At 38.7% G+C, this 15036-nt stretch overlaps 1 pseudogene; it reads right to left on the bottom strand.

Moving 5' to 3' along the window:
* Positions 1 to 809: 809 nt before the first annotated feature.
* LOC148071568 (tumor necrosis factor alpha-induced protein 2-like) lies at positions 810 to 14518 on the bottom strand (annotated as a pseudogene).
* Between the last annotated feature and the right edge of the window lie 518 nt (positions 14519 to 15036).

Raw genomic sequence — 15036 nt, 5'->3', positions numbered from 1 at the left:
CTGTGGGGCCAGACCGTACGTCAAGAGACCAGCGAACGCCTTCATGGTTTTCATGAGGGAGAACAGGCAGATGGTAAAAAACACCATGAAGCCGAAAGATAGTGCCGAGACCAACACCATCCTGGGGCACATGGTGAGTGTCTAGAACACAGCCAGATTTGAACAAGTCCGAAAAGCTCTTGTTTGACGACCTGTTTTCCCTGTTTCTACAGTGGCGGAAGTTGTCGTCTCCAGACAAGGATTTATACTATGGGATGGCAAAGGATGAGAGAAGAATCCACGCCGAGAAACACCCAGACTGGTCGGCGGGCAATAATTATGTAAATAACTTTATTTTCTCTCTTTCTCTTTTGGTAAGTGTTTTGTTAATCTTTTTGTTTCTCTGTGTGCAGGGAAGGAAACACAAGAGGGAGAGAAAGAAGAAGAATCTTATCATCTAAAGCCGCCGTTTTAACTGCTGTACATATGTTGAGTGTAAATAAATTATTTTTAATCAAAAAGTCTTTTTGAATGCAGCAGATGATGTTGTCTACATCAGGGCTCGACAACCTTTATTGTGTAAAGAGCCATTTACGGGTCGTGTCCCACCAAAATAAAACTCTGTTTGACGGATAAACTGAATCCTAAAAAGCTAATAGTCCTATAAAGTATATTTTACAACAACAGGAAAACTTATTAAACTTATTAAATTTGAAGGAACACTTGCAGGATATGAGAAATTGTCCCTTTCTCTTGTCCCTTGATTTTAAAAATGAAACGCAAGACAATCCGTTCTCTTTTCTAAAAAAAAAAAAAGTCCACCCTTTATTCCAAACATTTTTAATTTAGAAAAAACATAAGTATTTTCAAATATTTACAATGTACAAGTTGCCTTGTAAACAATACACAACATTTGCAAATATTATATTAAGAAATATACACTTTTATTTTCAAATATCATCCCTTAAAAATATTGTGGCCACATGAGCAAGAACATAAATTAATTACAATTTCAAGGGATTAATCTGCAGTATTTATTGGAATTTGGAATGATAATTTTAAAGAAGAAAACATGAGTAGGGGACACTTTGATTTCTCTTAACGTATCGTTCAGAATACTTTTCACCGTCTGTCGGTCCTCCCTGGAGATGTTTGTCTTGAGTTTCAGTAGAGCGGACACGCGTTTTTCACTGGAAAGAAATGGACACGATTCGATAAATGACAGGTTATTCTAAAATGGCATCGATCTTTTGGTCTGGACTTTATACTCGTCCTGATAAAGTGGGGATACGAGGAGGCCAGTGTGACGACTTGCATCTGTATGGCCGGAACATCCTGGAGGCTCAACACTCCCGCAATCATGTCCAGGTATTCCTTCAGCCAGTTTTCTTTGGACCCCTGCACACACATGTTTTAATAAGCTTTTAATTATCTCTTTGAAAAGTTAAATTAAATGTTTTTTTTATATTGAAAAGTTGAATTTATTTTAATTGAAAAATCTTTTTCAATAATTAGTATATTTAAAGGTAAGTAAGTAAGTAAGTGTTATTTGTAAAGCGCTTTTCGAGGCTAGACCATGAATAGCTCTTAAAGTAAGAACCAGAAATTTCAAATTGATCTTGAAAGAAACTGGCAGCCATTGAGAAACTGACAGCCATTGAAGAGTTTTAAGGATTGGAGAAATGTGAGTTCTTCTACTAGAGTGGGTCAGAATTCTTACAAAAATGTATTGCATGAAACCAAACACACCCTGTTTCATTTTACAATATCGGTTTTCATGGCATCAATCATAATGTCATCAGCAAAGGGACAATGAAATCCCGCGAGATTCTGGCGATAACTGAGGACGAGAGGATACACTCAACATATAAAGGTCATTTATATTATAGTTCAATTGGTAGCCTTTTAAATAACTATAAATATAATGAATGTTTATGTTTTGTTTAGGCTACGATTAAAAATAAAATAGAAATCAGAAAATGTATTTTTGAATTATTGGAATTAAAATATCAAACTCTACAGTAAAAAAACAATTAATTAATTTTGAAAGTATTCAAAAAATTGTAACCACAAAATCAACCTTTCGATATATACACATTATTGAATTCAATTATTTAAAAGAAACAATTAAATGCTTAAACAACATCATTTCAATAAAAACAAGTTTAAGGTTAAATTCAACATATTCTAATGTCACTGAACTACGTCCATAGTTTCACCACAGTTTCTCACCTGATCACTGAACCAACGTTGTAAAGTGTCGGCGTCGCTCGTCACTCTGTCGAAGGCCTCCTGCTGCTGAGCCCGACTCCTCAGCTTCACGTCTCCCTTCAGCAGCCGTCTGACGTATTCCACCGTCACCTCCTGGTGCAGCTGTCCGATCAACTCCTGAAGACACGGACCATGAGTCTTAGCTTGTGAAAACTTTTTTTTTTTTAGCTCTTTTTTAATACCTGGTGAGAAGATTCAGGGGATGATCATCTTGTCGAACGTTGACGAGTGCAGCCAATCGTGGGTTCCAAGCTTTCTGTGGTTTGGCTGGAGCGACACAAGTGATGGATTTTTATTTTGATCACCTGTACGTCTGTTATTGACACTCACCTTGAGCGCCTGGTGGACCGGGCTCAGTAGGAACTGGTGCGCCGATTGTTTCATGTCGGCCAGGACGCTCATGCATCTCTCTCGGACGTCGTCCAGGATCATGGAGCTCTTCTTCAAAATAAAATCCCTGCAGACACATGACAGTTGAGTCACATGACCACCTCGCGGTCACACCCTGAAGTCGGAGGCTCCACCTGAATTGTTGAATCCATCCGAGGTTGGCTTTGATGAACGGTTTTCTGCTCCACTTGTTTTGCTTCATGACGTCCTCCTGGAAGTCCTTGAAACTAAAACATTAATTCATTTGAATCTTTTTTCTTTTGACGTGAGAGACGTTACCTGCACAGCGAGTCGCTCAGTTCAAGTTATACACTGGACCTTCTCTCTATCACCCACGACCATTCCCGCTGAGGTCAGCATTCCGTTGATGAGCTGAAGTGTGAAAATGAAGTCATGGTTTGAAACGTTACCGCTACTAGATTTAGCCAAAAGAATCCTTTTTTTTCAAATACCTGAATGATGTCATAGGACATGGTGAAGCTTCCGTCCTTCTTTGTCGGCTCGCTTTTCCACGATTCCCTCGCTTCCGCCAGGACTTGACTGATGAACGTCGTCATCTCTGCCTGATCAAACCAAAAAAACTTGATACGTTATCAATCACGAGTTATGATTAAATCCTACAATCTTAGGTGTATAAATAGAAAAGTGTTAAAGATCAACCGAGACATCTTATCTATAAAAACATTTGTTCCAAAGGTTGTTAAAGTCATAATACGTAAGTTTGAAAAAAAAAATGTTGGCTCCCCCTGTGTCAGAAAAATATAACTGCAATGCTGTCAAATCAGTCAACCATGCCTGTTCAAAATGACAACAATCGAACAGAAAATACATTTGAAAAAAAAAGGTTTTAAGAAAGAACTGTTTTTTAAATACTTTTTTAATTTGTAGGTATTTTAACTGTGTATTGTTTTGTTGTTTAAGCGCTTTGTGACCCTGGTTTATGGAATAGGGAAATTCAGATTTTTTAATTATTGGAATCAAAACATCAAACTCTATATGTAAAAAAAACAATTCATTAACTGTGAAAGTATTTTTAAAAATGTATTAAATAATTCAATAACTTTGTGTAGTTTTGTCTCTCAGGACAAACCTGATGATGAATGAATAATGAATGGAAATTACTTTTGTCTTGCCCATCAAAGTTGTCTTCAATGAAACGATTCACTAGTTACTAAATTAAGTCATATTGTAAGGGGTGGAGTCAATTTATACAACTTATATTTATAATAAACAAATGGTAAATTACATGTTTTTTCTTGTCTTGACCACATTTTTAAAAAACTAAATTCACTTTATATTATCAAATTTTACAACCTGAAACAAAATAACAATGCTTGGAAAATGTTTGTTTTTTTATCTTATTCTTCAATAATGTTTTACAAGCTTATATTACTGTGTAGTTAATGTGTAAATATACCTGTTGTTTGCTCAGGTACTGCTCCTGCAGCGACGCCACCATGTGGTCAGGCAGCAGACTTCCTAGACCTTCAAAGTTGATCTCTGGCGCCAAAAGAGGGTTCTTAAACAGTCTTATAGAATAAGAAGATTATATTGATAAATATAAAATCACTTTAATTTCCAGTTAAAAACAAAGAAGGAAGTTCAAGGTAGGAATAGCATTGGTGGGGAATTGGACGGGCAACTTACCCAGGATAATAGTCAGTGACCCATTGCAGCAGGAACTTGCAGTCCTCATCCCCCAGCCCGAACTCTGCAATCTCCTCCAAGCCTTTGCTCATTTACTGGTGGTACAGCTCGGCATAGAACTGACAGATGTCCATCTCCGGAGGGTAGCAGCTCTTGACCACCTTCACGACCGTCAGCAGGTCCTCCTTCATCTGCAGGCCCATGCTGTGGATCTTCGCCTGGAGGCAGTTCTGCTTCACCGGATTGCTGAGACCGACGGGTTCTCCATTCGCTCCTCCACCAGGCTGGTGAGCACTTGGTCGTGTTGTTGCCTCCATTTGCTCTGCCTCCAGGATGGCGCCGACCCGGCCATTTGATCCACCAGTTGGTCCTGCTCCTCCTGCAGCTGGACTGCTTTCACGGCGGACACTAACACGGCCGCTTCTTGTTCCCCCTTCAGAGACTCTTGGTCTATATGGTCTGGATCACGAGAGTCTCCAGGATTTTCTGGTCCAAAACAAGCTTGAGGACTTTTTTGTCTTCCTCTGATTGACCAAACAGAAGCTTCTCTTTGTCCACCAGCTGAAGAGCTGCCTCGTAAAAGTGAGATTGCTCCAGGTCTTGGTCAAAGGAGACGACTGGAAGAGAAACAAATAAGTGGTTAGATATTGAGCGTTCCTTCTGACCTTTGCTGACTGGCCATATTTTGGGGAACCTCCAACCTCCGGCTGGGCTTCCCTCTGGGATCGGTGGCACGTGTGACGCCGCTGACCTTGACCGGAGCCTCATTCAAGCCGTTTGCTCTGCAGGAAAACCATAATACAGCGTTTAAATGACAAAAGGGTTTTTTCCATTCATACATGATTTTTTCTTACACTTCTGAATATTTTAAGATGCTGAACAATCATTTTTAAGAACAAAAAAACCCATTATTTGCCATTTTTTAACCTCATCTAGAGCCTGATATTTAATTATTGGCACTAAACTGTCAAACATTATCAACTTCAACTTCTATCCTCAGCCAGATTTTATGTTAAAATACATTTACATTTACACAGAAATTCAAAACACATTGTTAACGCAAACATCCTACTCACCAGATTTGTTCGTTTTGAGAGGATTCTCTTCCAAGCAGCCTTTGGCTGATGTGAGCTCCTGGAAGTTACAGTCGGGGAAATAACTCTCTGGTCCTCTGAGCGTTGGAGGATTTCTGAGGCTACAGGCTCCTCCCACTTTCCTCCCACCCCTTGCGTGCACACACCCACGCACTCATCGTACTTTCACCTTCACTTTTGTCTCGTTGTTTGCACAAGCATGCTTCTAGTTTTCATGCGGCACCTTCATTCCAGGGCAGCAACATTTGGATGACTTTGCCAGGTGTTATTGTGAATAAAGGTCACAATTTAAATCCAAGTCAAAGTTTCAGGTCAAACAAAAATTCAATTAATTAATTTCATGCAAGGTCAATAAAAAAACTTTTTTTTCAAGATATCTTTGCATTTATTTTCCTTATTATTTTTGATTTATCTTCGTTTTAGCTTCATGTCATTTTATTACTTCATTTTCATTCAAATTTCGTTTTTTATATTGAGGGGCATTTTTATCCGTCTGAGACTCGGTTTAGAGCCTCTACCCTCAAAGAAGTTAACCTTGACTTGACTTTTCACTTTGATTTAAAAAATAAATCAAAAGATCTTCATAGTCGTTTCTCCTTTCAACCTTTTAGAAAATGAAAATAAAACGAGACAAAACTGAAGAGATGTTCCACAGTGTAGTCGGTTTCAAAATAACTTTTAAAAAGTGAACAAATATGCAGTGGTGGAGGTTGTTCACCTTGACCCTGAGACAACACAAGGGATACCACAAACACATTTGTTTTAGGGCCTTCGGGGTCACCTTGACCCCCAGACAACACTAGTTCAAATTCCCGTTCTGGAGACTCTAATTATCTCCATGAACAAAATAAAAATCAAATCATAGCTTTTTATCCATTATATTGTAAATCTAAATAAACAAGGATCAAAAATGAATGATTTGAAAATTATACCTTCAGGGTAATATTATAATCATAGTTATTATATTCAAAAGTTAATACATCTAAAATGCACTTTTTATTTTTATTTGACCGAAAAAGAGAAAATATTGTGTATGAAAATATATATTTATTGACTAGTTTCAGTGCTGGAGAAGCTAATAATATGTAGCGGGTCCCAGCAGGGCCTTCGCTGACAGATATGATAATCCTGGAATTACAATGGACATGAACGACACCGGACCACAAGTGCTCATGAACCAAGTCTCTTGGATTATCTTTATTCACATATTTTCATTAAACTGCAATCGTGACTCTTCCTTTGTTCTTTTTCTTTTGCATTAGCAATGGTTTAAAAACCACTTTTCAAAGTACATTTACATAAATGTCATTTTCCTTTGAAAACAAACCATGTCTTTTAATCACTAATCATTTTCTTGTTATCAATCATTCCTTCACTTCCAACATACACCCTTCATTCTTTCATCAAGAATAATAATCGTACATTATGTACAGTAGATGCCATAAGTGAACACTTAATGAAACAAAATGAATCTCTTTTGCAGTTTAACTCGCCAAAACGGTATAACATATTTATTTCTGCGCGTGCTTTCAACCAGGGCGGCTCCTATAACTGGTCTGAACTTGCAGTCATGCTAGCATGCTACATATACTCCACACAATACTTTTCACACTTCATAGCACACAAATGCACAATTCAGACTCACACACCACACACACACGACTATTTTAACATATTAAATATTACCGCACAAAAGTCAAGGAGTCAAAAGAAAAATACACACAGAAGCATTTAACTACGGCCACGGACGCCATTTTAGTAATCGCCACGATCATGAACCGCAGCACTTTCTATGTTCACACACATAACTGTCATATCAAAAATCCTTATAAACAGTTTAAAGTAAGAGGAATTAAAGAAAGAGTTCTTAACCAACCTGGAATTACAATGGACATGAACGACACCGGACCACAAGTGCTCATGAACCAAGTCTCTTGGGTTTCACTTGTGCGAAGTATTGCCATGAATACCGTCGCCCGCAAGTGCTGCCACCTTGTGTCCGTTTTCTGCATGGCATTGCACATTTATCTTTATTACACCCTCTTAGTGGGACTAAACAACAAACCAAAAAGTGACAGAAAACATTATATAATAATATCTAAACAAAACACTTTTGTGAGTATCACAAATACATTTAAAATCTCACCAAGGATGAAAACTAGATTTGTTAAAATGAATGATGAATATATTTAAATATAATCTTTATGTCAACAATTTAAATAATAAATATCTATATCAATTTAAAAGAGCCAATACTATGATAAAAAGTGGGTTTGTATCCAGACATTTATACTCAACAGTGTCAAAGGTCGAGCCTGGGAGCAGGAAGTTGATGCAGATTTGACAGACAGTCATTGTTGAGAGAGAGAGGCAGGCGATGAGAATCACTGCGTGAGGAAGGTAACGTTAGCCGACAACAACTTGTTAAATATATCATTTGGATTTTGATTTGAGTGGAACTCCTGTATAACTCCTAGATGGATATCAGAAAGTCCGCAGCAGGGATAAAGCAATGAGGAATGAGAGGTAAGTGAAGTCCTAGCTAGCTAGACAACATAAGTGTGTCTTAAGTTAATGCTAAGTTAGCTTTAACGTCATTCCTTCTATCAATATGTGAATAAAGATAATCCAAGAGACTTGGTTCATGAGCACTTGTGGTCCGGTGTCGTTCATGTCCATTGTAAGTAAGTAAGTAAGTAAGTAAGTAATTCTTATTTGTATAGCGCTTTTCCAGACCAGGGTCACAAAGCGCTTAAACAATCAAAACAATGTTCAATAAAGTATATATTTTAAAGATCAAGATAAAACTGATAACACAACAGGAGTTCCAGAAAATCAAGGAAAAGCCTGAACAAATAAAAACGTCTTAAGATGTTTATTAAAGGAGTCAGTAGACTCCATCAAGCACAAAGAGAGAGGAAGATTGTTCCAAAGCTTAGGAGCAACAGCCTGAAAAGATTTCTCTCCTCTGGTTCTGAACCTTGTGCGAGGAACCATAAGTAGATTCTGATCCACAGACCTCAGAGCCCGAGCTGGGGTGTAAGGCTGGATCAGATCAGTGATGTAAGGAGGAGCCTGACCATGAATAGTTCTGAAAGTAAGAACCAGAATTTTAAAGTTTATCCTAAAAGAAACTGGAAGCCAGTGAAGAGTTTTAAGGATCGGAGAAATGTGAGTTCTTCTACTTGAGCGGGTTAGAATTCTCGCTGCAGAGTTCTGAATCAACTGCAGGCGAGACAGCTCCTTCTTGTTAAGACATGGAAACAAACTGTTACAATAGTCCAGACGAGAAGAAACAAACGCATGGATTACAAGCTCCAGATCATGTTCCGACAACATTTTCCTAAGTTTAGAGATTTTTATCAGTTGAAGGAAACAGTTTCTGGTTCCAGGATTATCATATCTGTCAGCGAAGGCCCTGCTGGGACCCGCTACATATTATTAGCTCCTCCAGCACTGAAACTAGTAAATAAGAAAGAAAAAGTGCATTTTATGTATGATGTATTCATATATTTAATTTAACTTTTCAAAGAGATAATTAAAAGCTTATTGAAACATGTGTGTGCAGGGTTCCAAAGAAAACTGGCTGAAGGAATACCTGGACATGATTGCGGGAGTGTTGAGCCTCCAGGATGTTCCGGCCATACAGATGCAAGTCGTCACACTGGCCTCCTCGTATCCCGACCTCAGGTACCAAAATACAAACTTTATCAGGACGAGTATAAAGTGCAGACCAAAAGATCGATGTCATGCTAGAATAACCTGCCATTTATCGAATCGTGTCCATTTCTTTCCAGTGAAAAACACGTGTCCGCTCTACTGAAACTCAAGACAAACATCTCCAGGGAGGACCGACAGACGGTGAAAAGTATTCTGAACGATACGTTAAGAGAAATCAAAGTGTCCCCTACTCATGTTTTCTTCTTTAAAATTATCATTCCAAATTCCAATAAATACTGCAGATTAATCCCTTGAAATTTTAATTAATTTTTGTTCTTGCTCATGAGGCCACAATATTTTTTTTTTTAGAAGAGAGAACGGGTTGTCTTGCATTTCATTTTTAAAATCAAGAGAAAGGGAAAATGTCCCATATCCTGCCCGTGTGCCTTCAAATTGAAGTTTTATTAGTTTCCTTGGTCTAAAAATCAAGTTCAAGTCTGTCTTTTGGAATATCTTACTGCTCAAAGCACAGTCTTATTAAAAAGGGAAAATACATAAGGTTTAAAATATTGCTTCTGGCGCCGCCAAGTGTCCCTAAAGTGTAGCTGCCGGCCACAACATACTATGCATTTGTTTACAAAACAAGATAAATTCTCTTGTTGAGTCAGTTTAAAAGATTATCATTAAGAAAAACAGGAGTTCTAATGTCATGTGCCGAGGTGTCAAATGAATGTTGTTATTGACGCACCGTTCTAGAACAATACCTGGACGTCATCAATGTAAGATGTACTGCCTTCTCAGCCAACTTGTTTCCTTGTTTTTATTTACTATGAATGATGGCTGAACCGAGACGAGTTGGCGAAGACTTCAGAAGCAGAAGTTACTGTAAACACGTCCGCTGAGAATCACCGCTGCAGGGAAAAGGAGGAGAGGAAAAGCCCTCTGAAGGACAGGGAATGGCCCCACATTCCAGTCATGGTCCATAAAAATAGTTTCCTATTTATTTTATTAATTTATCTTAAAATATGACAGTCCTGGATTAAGAGTTAGCCACTTAGCATTTAGCTTGCTAGCTCTTTATACGGGACCTCTGTTGAACTTTTAGTGTATATTTAAACTCATAAACGAGGGAAACGTCTACTTCTTTGTAACAAGATGGCCCCAGATTTCTCTTTTAAACTTTCAGACACATGCTACATGTTTAAAACAGACCATTTATTAGTTCATAATTTTCTTTCCTGTTTTTGTAAAATATACTTTATAGGACTATTAGCTGTTTAGCATTCAGTTTATCCGTCAAACAGAGTTTTATTTTGGCGGGACACGTCCCGTAAATGGCTCTATAAACAATAAAGGTTCTCGAGCCCTGATGTAGACAACATCATCTGCTGCATTCAAAAAGACTTTTTGATTAAAAATAATTTATTTACACTCAACATATGTACAGCAGTTAAAACAGCGGCTTTAGATGATAAGATTCTTCTTCTTTCTCTCCCTCTTGTGTTTCCTTCCCTGCACACAGAGAAACAAAAAGATTAATAAAACACTTACCAAAAGAGAAAGAGAGAAAATAAAGTGATTTACATAATTGTTGCCCGCCGACCAGTCTGGGTGTTTCTCGGCGTGCATTCTTCTCTCATCCTTTGCCATCCCATAGTAAAAATCCTTGTCTGGAGACGACAACTTCCGCCACTGTAGAAACAGGGAAAACAGGTCGTCAAACAAGAGCTTTTCGGACTTGTTCAAATCTGGCTGTGTTCTAGACACTCACCATGTGCCCCAGGATGGTGTTGGTCTCGGCACTATCTTTCGGCTTCATGGTGTTTTTTACCATCTGCCTGTTCTCCCTCATGAACACCATGAAGGCGTTCGCTGGTCTCTTGACGTACGGTCTGGCCCCACAGCATCTGGTGGAACATCATATCATTGCCATTAGATCTATGTTATGAGTTAAGTGTGCATTTAGATGAATCAAACGTGAGGACTAACGTGGAAGAGCAGGCCTGAGGCGGAGAAGGAGCGCGGCTGGAGGTCGACCTGATGTTCTGATTGTTGCTAGAATGAAAAGGAAAGTTAATTTCAAGACGATATTTAAGACGTGGAGTTGGATATGAACATGTGTGACACTTACAAAAAGACGAGCGGGCTCATGACTTCCACAGCTGGTGGCGGCTGAACCCAGAACCCTGGGGGGACTCCACTGTTGACCCAAGTCAACCCAGCTGGGACTTGATGGTAGTGCCTTAGTGTGTTCTCTGACAGCACTCGTCCAAACGATGGAACCGTCGTGGCTCCACATTGGAAGGGTTTGGTTTCAGGGGCCGTCGTCATCTTGAACTCTGAGGTCAAGTCCTTCTCCAACTGCTCGACATCAACCTCTTCAATGAGTTTGAGCAAGAGCAGATCGTCGTGAGCAGCAGAGTCCAAATCAGGAGCAGACGGAAGGTCCCCGATCATGGACAGGAACGTGGAGTGGACTGTGTCCGACTCCATGCTTGGATCAGTCCAATCGGACGAGAAGCTGCTCAGATCGATAGTGACGAGGTCCATCGTTGAAATCATCTGTACAAAAAAAGTCATTTATAATTCTTTAAGAAATATAATTAAATTATAATTAAAACATAAACCTTAACTGTTGAAACAACACTTTCTAGGCAACGTGTATTATGTATTATGGATTATTGTGATGTTACTAACATTGATCTGTGGTAATAAACTGTACAATAATTTTCCTACTTGTACAAATAAATACATTTATATTTATAATATTTCTTGCTGTTTTAATTAACATGTCAAAGTAATTAAGTTACTGCCTAATTCAAACGAGTCATTTACATTTAAATTACGTTAAAAGTAGTTTTTATTGACATGTGTGTTGAGTGACGTTGGATCAGTTGTGGGATTGTTAGCAAAAATGTGGCTAAAGCAGAACTATGATGGACTCAATTGGAAAAGGTGATACTTACCGAAGGTCCGATGCGAAATACGGTAAATCCAGGTGGAAATTACATTTTATATCGCTTCGATAAAGACGCATTAAAGGCCTCGTGTACGTCATCATTGACGCAGGTTCAGGTGTCAGCCAATCAGAAGCGAGCGTTCGTCCACTTGCAGGTGTCATCGCCGTCATGTTTTCGTACATCGGTGAGGACTCGATGTTCCGTGAGTGACCGTTTTTTGTTGTTTATTTGTTTCATTTCTTAAAAGATTTGTTTGTTACCTTCTCTTCGAAGTTTTTGATTCAAGTTTGTACTTGTCACTCGGCTAACACTAAAACTAGCCGTTACACTTGTCAACGTTGACCACGACAACCTTTTTATCCTGTTGAGATCCTTGTGTCGCTACACGGGGAAATAAACATCTCACTATCGTCGATATGGTTTAATTAATCTATCAATTTGGCTTATTATTTTCGAAGCTTATTCGTTTATTTAATCCCACCTCTGTAGCATGACGTTAGCATGTAGCTAAGCTAATGCCGCCTTATTTCACCTATTTTTTCGCACATGTGTCACTCACTACCAGAACCTAGTAGATAAAGATTAGTTAATAAACAACGATTGTGATTGAATTTTTCATTATTACTCGAAAACAACTTATTTAGGAGTAGTTTTCCGTTTTTCCCCGTTTTGTTTTTCTAATGGTGTCCAGCAGGGGGCAGTATCTCTGGTGTGACGCTAAAGTTTAAACCCAATTTACTTAATTAAATCTTGTTTTTTATTATATTCATGTTTTTGGTGCTGTTTCTTATTGTTAAATAATGTTTGTTTTTTACTATTATTTAAAGAATAGTGTCGCTACTCTCAGTCTGAAACGTGTTATGTCCATAAAGATCATTATTATTAATAATCATTGAGAAGCTCGAAAAGAACATGTGAGGAAATATCGTATTTGGTAATAAGTTTTTATCCATCTATTACACATTTTTACATCATTTGGCTGCAGCAAACATAGATTAAAAATGTAAAATGACTTCATTTTCAATTTCACGTAGAGAAACCAAACAGGAACACAACAAATTAGAACCGATTGAAGATCCAAATGTTTTTTTTTTATAAAATAAGAATAACTAAACATGAGGAAAAAGTTGTTGTTGTTGAGAAGAAATGTCTACTTTCTGTTTTGTATTTACTTAATTATCCATTTACCATGAAACCTGAAAATTGAATCTTGTTTTTAATCATATTCCTTTTTGGTGCTGTTCTGGGTGCTGCTGCTCTCCTGCAGAAGATCCTGGAGGTGGATATAAATCTGCCGGTGGTAAAGGTCGAGCAGGTGACCCGCCGCTCCTGATTCCATTTCTGGCGTCAGTCTCACAAGCTTAGTTTGAACGTCAGTCTGAACAGCTAGTAGATGCTTTTCAAGGTTCGTATCATCTTTCACTTCCATCCCTTTGAACTGTTGATCCACAAATGTGTCAATGACTTTTATTTCCTCCTTAGGATCTTCATCATCTGATAGTAGAAATCCTTGTCCTGCGACGACAACTTCCGCCACTGTAGAAACAGGAAAACAGGTTGTCAAACAAGAGCTTTTGGGACTTGTACAAATCTGGCTGTGTTTTAGACACTCACCATGTGCCCCAGGATGGTGTTGGTCTCTGCACTGTCTTTAGGCTTCATCGTGTTTTTCACTTTCTCCCTGTTCTCCCTCATGAACACCATGAAGGCGTTCAGGGTCTCTTGACGTAGGGTGGTTTTTTGCCACAACCGCATCAGATCATTGACAACATTAGATCAATTTTATGAGTGAAGGTTGCATTTTTGGAAAAGTAAAAAAAGCGAGAGAACTAACTGGGAAGTGCAGGCCGGAGGAAGAGAAGGAGCGAAGCCGGAGGTCGGCTGGACGTTCTGGTTGTTGCTGGAATGAGATAGAAAATGATATTTAGAATCAGAATTAATATTAAAAAATGTACAAAAAGGAGACAAAGCTTGTGTGACACTTACAAAAAGGCGAGAGGGTTCATGGTTGGCACTGCTGGAACATTCTGGAGACACAAACACAAAGAAGGTCATGAACAGCTACTACATCAACAGTTGACAGTTGATCAGCCACTGACCTGCTGTTGGAAAACAACGTGTTGTTCGTACGTGTTTCCATGTAAGAAGGGATGAGCCATCATCGGTGGAAGCTGCACCCAGAACCCCGGGGGGGCGCCAACGTCGATCCATCTCCCTCCTGTCTGGACCGGATGGTTCTGCCCGACAGTGTTCTCCGAGGGCTCCACATTGTAGCGGGTTGATGTCGTACGTTGTCGTGTCGACAAGTCCGGAGGTCGAGTCTTTTCGTGGCTCCAGGGCCTCGACTTCATCGAGGAGTTTCATCAACTCCTCAAAGTCAATTTGAGGAGCAGAGTTGGAATCTGACGGAAGATCCCCGAACATTTCCTGGAGCGTTGAGAGGACAGTGTCCAACTCTTCGCTGGGATCGGTCCACGCCGGAGAGAAACGGCTCGGATTCGGAACAACGAAGTCCATCGTGGAAAGCATCTGTGAAATAGTTAGAAAATGTCATTTATAATTCTTTAATAAATACTCTGAGCAGAAACGTGTCTTTACCTTCTTCAGACGTCTGGAGATATGGGTGTAAAATATTCTGTTGAACCTGAGATGAAGACAGAAAAAGGAAATTAAAAATATTGCCAGTGGCTCATAAATTAAAGTGTAAGGTGCTAATTTGACAAGGTTTATATTTAACACTTAATGAATGAACAGTTGAGAGCAGCTAGAAATGCAGTATATGTTGTCAGGTGCATTATTATGGGCTGTTTATGATCCAATCCACTGATAAAAATCTAAATATTACATGGATTAACACAAAAAACAATGGATAAATATTTATTATTACAGTTCAGATGTCATTTTGAAAATATATTAAGCTAATAATTCAATCACATGACTTGTTTAATGTTGTTTTTTTATTTTAAAGTAATCAACTTGAATTCATTTTGACACACATACAGTCTTTATAATTTATTTCAACCTAATACTGGGGA

This window comes from Callionymus lyra, chromosome 9 (genome assembly GCF_982586985.1).
Source record: "Callionymus lyra chromosome 9, fCalLyr1.hap1.1, whole genome shotgun sequence".
NCBI lineage: Eukaryota > Metazoa > Chordata > Actinopteri > Syngnathiformes > Callionymidae > Callionymus > Callionymus lyra.
The sequence above is the reverse complement of the archived record's forward strand: the minus strand, read 5'-3'. Positions and strand labels throughout refer to the sequence as shown.